Source organism: Gracilinanus agilis, chromosome 3 (assembly GCF_016433145.1).
Source record: "Gracilinanus agilis isolate LMUSP501 chromosome 3, AgileGrace, whole genome shotgun sequence".
Classification (NCBI taxonomy): domain Eukaryota; kingdom Metazoa; phylum Chordata; class Mammalia; order Didelphimorphia; family Didelphidae; genus Gracilinanus; species Gracilinanus agilis.
This window is the reverse complement of record NC_058132.1, coordinates 474,918,789-474,925,476: the sequence shown is the minus strand read 5'-3', so window position 1 is coordinate 474,925,476 and position 6,688 is coordinate 474,918,789. Positions and strand designations below refer to the sequence as shown.

The 6,688-nt window shown below is 35.5% G+C and overlaps 1 pseudogene; it reads right to left on the bottom strand.

Moving 5' to 3' along the window:
• The window catches only part of LOC123241719, a 105,065-nt pseudogene extending 98,802 nt beyond the window's left edge, over window positions 1–6,263 (bottom strand).
• Window positions 6,264–6,688: the final 425 nt, after the last annotated feature.

Sequence of the window (6,688 nt, the reverse complement as noted above, 5' to 3'; positions counted from 1 at the left end):
TCTACCTCCCTTCCTTCCTTCCTTCCTTCCTTCCTTCCTTCCTTCCTTCCTTCCTTCCTTCCTTCCTTTCTTCCTTCCTTCCTTCATTCCTTCCTTCTTCCTTCATTCATTCCTTCCTTCCTTCCTTCCTTCCTTTATTCCTTCCTTCATTCCTTTATTTTTCTCTTTGTTTAATTTTAACCATAGTTTAATGCTTCCTTAGGGCCTTATGATGGTTTCCAATGCTCAGATCCTTGACTCTAAAACTTGACTCCAGAGTGTCCCAGGTCTTCTCATTTCTTCATCTCTTCCAATGTACCTATTTCCTTCCCAATATTTGTCTTGAATATTGTATCAAAATTCTTATCACATCCAACTCTCTTCTCTGAATTTCTAGCTATTTTCTGGCAGGGATGTGTCTCCAGCAAAAGTCAATTTGTTTTCCTTATGCAATAAATTCCTTTATTATTTAGGAATTTTTATTTTTTAAAGGGACCAGAAAGAGGGAGAATATTTATGCGAGAAAAAGTGAAAAAATAGAAACTAGGGTAGAAACACAGTCAGATCTTAAAGGATTGGAAGAAAGCAGCCCTTCAGAGAATGAAGCCAAAGAGGAAGATATCCAGTGTCCTGTTTCTCATTAACTCATTTCCATATTATTGTTAAATAGATTTTGAAGAAGATAGCTGGGAAATGTCAATAACTTGAACTTTTTGGCAAATGTGAGACAATTGTACATTGCCTGTATTTTGTGTTTATAGAAAAATATGAATGTTGGCTTCTTAACATAAAGTAGAGGCGAATCATTCCACATAACAAAACCCTGCTTTAAAGTCTCCATCAGTCTGTGAGCAGAGTCATATCTTGAGGAAAATAAAAACAAAAATAAAGTAAAAAGTAACAAACTGAAACTGAGTATAGCAGGGATGAAAAAGCAGTGGAGGAATGGTTAGAAGATAGCAGATACCAGAAAAAAAAAAGATCAGCTGTTTTGGGACTAACCCAGTCAAAATCAGCTAAGTTGTAGAAGATAGATTTTGAAGCTCATCCTGGGGGCTAATAGAACTGGAGGACACTTCTGCAGTTTGAAAGAACTCTTTGGAGGACAAAAGAATCCCTCTCCTGTTTTAAGAGCTGTCTAGAAAAATAAAAGATGAAGAGGCCTTAGCAGTGATAGAAAAAGGGAAATATGCAATCACCTGCATAATTTAAAGCATACCAGAAAGCATACACCAATCTTTTAAAAGCTTCCTTTGTCAGGGGCAGCTGGGTAGCTCAGTGGATTGAGAGTCAGACCCAGAGACAGGAGGTCCTAGATTCAAATCCGACCTCAGACACTTCCCAGCTGTGTGACCCTGGGCAAGTCACTTGACCCCCATTGCCTACCCTTACCACTCTTCTGCCTTGGAGACAATACACAGTATTGACTCCAAGATGAAAGGTAAGGGTTTAAAAAAAAAAAAAGTTTCCTTTGTCTTGTCCCTCCTATCTGAATGTCCACAATTGAGGTTTTCTTTTTTCAAGTCCTGAGAGTAGAGGGAATTAAAACATAATACTCTTCTAAAATACAAATATCATAAGGCAGGATAATAATATATTATTATTAGCTATTGTTATTAGTTTTTTAGTAAGCATCATCAGTTATTAGCCCTATGGTTTTTAAAATTAATTTGTAAGAAGCTTTTTTTACTTAAATACAAATTTTATAAGGAAATGGGTGGAAAAAGAGCTTAGGTGGCCCCAAGAAGTCACACAGCAACAGGAAGACATCATCAATCTGAAGAAAATGGATGTACAAGTATTACAGAAGAAAGATGAACTCAATCAATAAACATTTATAAATAAACTAATACACATTTATTTATAACCTACTATGTACTAAGCTCCATGCTAAGCTATACTAAGGTATGAGAATTCAGAAAGAATCAAAAAGGCAGGCCCTGTCCTCAAAGAGCTTACAATCTAATGAGGGAGACAAAATGGAAGCAAATATATTCAAAGCAAGCTACTTACAGGATAAATAGAAAATAATAAGTTGAGGGAAGGATTCACTGGAATTAGGAGGGTTTGGCCAAGGCTTCCTGTAGAAGATAAGACTTAAAGGAAGTCAAGGAGGTTAGAAATCAGAAAAGAGGAGGCAGGAGTATTCCAGGGACACTCAAGAGAAAATGTCCAGAGAATTTTTTTCTTTTGTGTTAACCATCCAGAAAGCCAGTGTCGCTGCTTGGAAAAGTGCATGGTGCGGAATAAGGAATAAGAAGACTGGAAAAGCAGGAGGGGACTAAGTCATGAAGGGCTTTAAATGTTAAAGAGAACATTTTGAATTTGCTTCTGGAAGCAATAGGAAGCCACCAGTGATGAACTTTACTCACTTCCAGAAAATGCATTTTTCAGGATTCTTGTCTCAGAGGGGTACTTGGGCACATCTGGGGCCCAGCTGGCTATCCCTCATCAAAAAAAAAAAAGAATTTACATTTTTTTCTGTGTCCACTATGTATTTCTGAGGTCCTACTTGTATACAATTCTTGCAGATGGTCTGGGGAAGGGAAGTGGAGCAGGTTTCAGCAAGCCTGACAAACAGTTCTTTCCATTTTTGATACTATCCCGTTGCTACTTCCTAAATCTTCACACACACACACACACACACACACACACACACACACACACACACACACACGAACACACAAATTTCCATTTGTTCCAGTTAAAAAAATTAAATCCTTGCTCCTTCCTGCCTGTGTCGGTCTCTAATACCTTCCTGCCTCCTCCACCTAGAGCAGGGATATGAATTTAGTATGACATTTTGGTATACCTGTAGACCAATTTCCTGATAGAATACTTCTTTCTTTTTTCAGCTCCTCTAACTGCTTAGAAGCAGGAGATTTGCAAGAGAAAAGACACCGAGGTTTACAACAAAACATATGTGTGTTTTCAACAAATCAACTACACTTAGAGAGTTTGGGCTTCTGGGTAATGGCCCCAAGGGCTGGATCTTGAAGCAGAAAGATAGATAATGTATATCAAACATTCCCCTTCAGACAGTGACCTCAGACATTCCTTTGCTGATGTTCAGTGTTAGGGTCAGTGGGTGCTTCTTAACTGCACCCAGTTTTCTCAGAAGTGTGATTATTTTGGCAGAGAAATCTGAAAGCATCCAAACTCACTTGGCCCAATTCAAAGCCTTCCTTTTCAAGAGAGCCAGGTTACATAAATTCTTGTATTGACTGGATTTCATCTAGCTTTGAATGTGTTTTCTTTCTTTCATTGAAAAAAAAATGAAAGGAAATATTGTTGTTGGATACACTTAATTCAGCTGCATTTTTCAATTCTCATTTTTAGTTAATGTCCCAAATTGAATGATAACATTTTAACTCTCATAAACAAGGTCACATTCCTCATAAAGTCAGAGTGGGAGATGATCTTTTTCACTGTTAATTCCTCTTTGTGAACATGTCAGAACACTCTATTCATTTAATTTATCAGGTAGTTTGAAGAGAAATCAGATTTAGAATGCGATTGCCCTGCATTTAATGCACCTGTCTTTGTCATCAGAAATTGCTTTTTAATATAAGATACATTCAATTCATCCCTACGCCATCAAGAGAGCTGCAGTAAATATATAAACATCATTTTGGCTTTGTCAATTGAAGATATGGTCAGATCTAATACATTTGATATAACCTGCTCAATTATATTACTACATTCAAAAAATGCCTCCAAAATTTTCAAGTGTTTCCAATATTCACAGTTTTTCCCCAAACAGGTTCCAATAAAACTTTCAAGCCTTTTCTTCCATAGCACCTTTTCATATACTCTATTAATTACTGGGGGATGCAGTTCTGAATCTCTGATTTCATTGATACAGTGTAAGCTTAAAAATTAATATACAATAACTCCAAGTATTGTATTTAAGAAGATTTATTAATAATCACTTGAAATAAAAGGGAAAAAAGACAGAAGTAAAAGCCTCAAACACAGGAGAAGAGAGCAAAAAGATGGGGCTACAGCCAACTTATAAAGAAAATGTGAGGAGGCAAGATGGGGGAAAGAGGAAAAGGAATTTTGGGACAAGGAAAAGAATTCTGGGAGATGGAGTCTTTAGGATTCAAGATTTCGAATTACACAATAGGGAACATCATGGTGAGGAAATTATTATTCCAAAGCAGATTTTCTGGCTACACTGAAATGTAAATGATTTCCAATTATAATACAATAAGCATATATCACAGATAGAACTTGAGATGATGTACTCTGTGGCTACATTTCTATTACACCATGCTTTTTTCTCCAAAACCTAGTTATAGAGAAATTAGATCAAAAATCCTCCAGAAGTATTTTTGGCTTCTTGACTTTGCTTATGCTGGATTGTCCTCCTTCTCTATCTCTTCATAAGAGCATAGCCTAATAAAGCACCTTATTTGTTGTATATCTTCTGGTACAGTGTAACTCCACTTCATGCATAAATTCTATACTTTTTATTGCTCAATTTTACATAGCATAGACCTTTTTTGGACACTCATTTGCCACATTATAGTCAAATTGCCTGCATTCAAAGCCACTTTGCCTAGCAGAAAATAAAGATGTAATTAACATTCTATATATCTGCTTGAATTATCTTCTCTGTTCTCTTCCATTCTTTATTATATGTATTTGTGAATATATATTCACCTAAACAGAATAAGTTTTATGAATCACCACATAACAGCCATCAAATAATCAAACAAAACTTTCTCTTCCCTTTCCCATCACTCCCTTTAATCTTTTCTTCTCTAGGGGAAGTATACCTACAATTCTTTCAACCGACACTCAAATAACATGAACTTAACTTGTCCTACTCCAATCACTTTCCAGTTTATCAATATCCTTCATGAATTCTGGAGTCCAGAACTCTTCATAATATTCCAAATGTGCTTTGACCAGAGTAACAGAGGGACTATTGTGTCCTCATTCTTGTATATTATTATCTTTCTTAAAGAAGCTAAAAATCAATTTATCTTTTTTTTTTTTTTGGCTATCACATTAAATTTGCTGACTCATATGATCTTTGAGTCAAGTAAATCCATGTTGTTTATTCTACCTAGCCAAGGCTCTTCCATCTTGCTATTTAATCCCAAATGTAATACTTCGTATTTAATTCTACTGTATTCCATCTAATTATATGCTATTTTTAAAAAATATCTTTCTAGACTCTTAGTCTATCATCAAGTATGTTGGTTGTCTTTCCTAGCTCTGTGTGTTATGCACAATTTTTAAAAATGCTTACCCTCGGTTTTGGAATCAATACTGTGTTTTAGTTCCAAGGTAGAAGCGTAATAAAGGCCAGATAATGAGAGTAACTTACCCAACGTCACACAGTTAGGAAGTGTCTGAGGTCAGATCTGAACCCAGGACCTCCCATCTCTAGGTCTGGCTCTCAATCCACTGAGCCACCTCTTTGCCTTCCATATAATTGTTAAGTATGCCTGTAGAAATATTAAATAAATAAAGAGTCTTTGTTTATCCTTCCAGTTTCTCTTGTCTTGTTACCCAAGACTTTGTCATCTTTGATGATATTTTTAGGTATCTTTTGGCAGTGTCATTTATGCCCAAGTGCATCACCAATGGTTACCCTCAACTTAAAAACCACTTCTTCCAAGAACCCTTCTCAGATCAGTTCTGTTAGTAATCATTTTTTCTCTTTTTTTCCACATAGTTTTAAATTCATTTATTATGTTTTTAATGCATTTACTATGTATTACTTAATGTTATAGCTTTTTATGTGTATGGTCTTCTTAATCAGTGTCATAATAAAAGAGATCCTGTGCCAATAATACTTTACAAAGTACATTGTTCTGAACCAAAGTGTATGTGCGGAAAATGTTAGCTGAATTGAATTAACATGACTTAATATGTCAGGGGAAGCTAGGTGGCACCATGAATTGAATTCAAGTCACTTGAACCTCAAGTCAGGAAGACTCATCTTCCTGAGTTCAAACACTTACTTAGTTGTGTGATCCTGGGTAAGTCATTTCATCCTGTTTGCCTCCATTTATTCATCTGTAAAATGAGCTGGGGACAGAGATTGCAATCAGTCTCATATCTTTGTTCAAGAAAACTCCAAATGGGGTTACAAAGAGTTGGACCCACCTATAAAACAACTGAACAACAACACATTAGATCTGTTGTTTTGTGGTCAAAAATACATAAGATAAGGCTAATAACAAAGTCTGGTCATTTGCACAAAGCTTTCACTCACTTTTCATGTTTTCTTTAGCATGTTGCTCGGATACCATGCCATTAGTCATTTTCATTACATAACTTTCACATCAAAACTTGATATATTTATTTCTACTTGGTTAAATAATTACATGAAGTTTGAGAGCCTGAATTGAAATTAATCCATCTCAAACTTTTAATCCAGCTGGAATTAAAATTCTTAATCTCTGAACTCATAGACCCACTGATCTTTGTTGTCTTTTGCTAATAGGACATTTTCCCTTTTGAAATTTTAAGTGATAACTTATTTTAAATCTAAATTAAAATATTCATTTTGAAATGCCGGTGATATTGCAACACTAAGGCTATTTTGATGTTTCTGGGGTAAAGCAATATATCTCATGGGTTCTTTAGTTTTACTTTGCTAATTTTCAAATAAATCATGTCATGTGGTATTTTTTATGCACGCAAGATATCAAGGAAAGAATGTCTTTCACAAATGACTTGATGGACA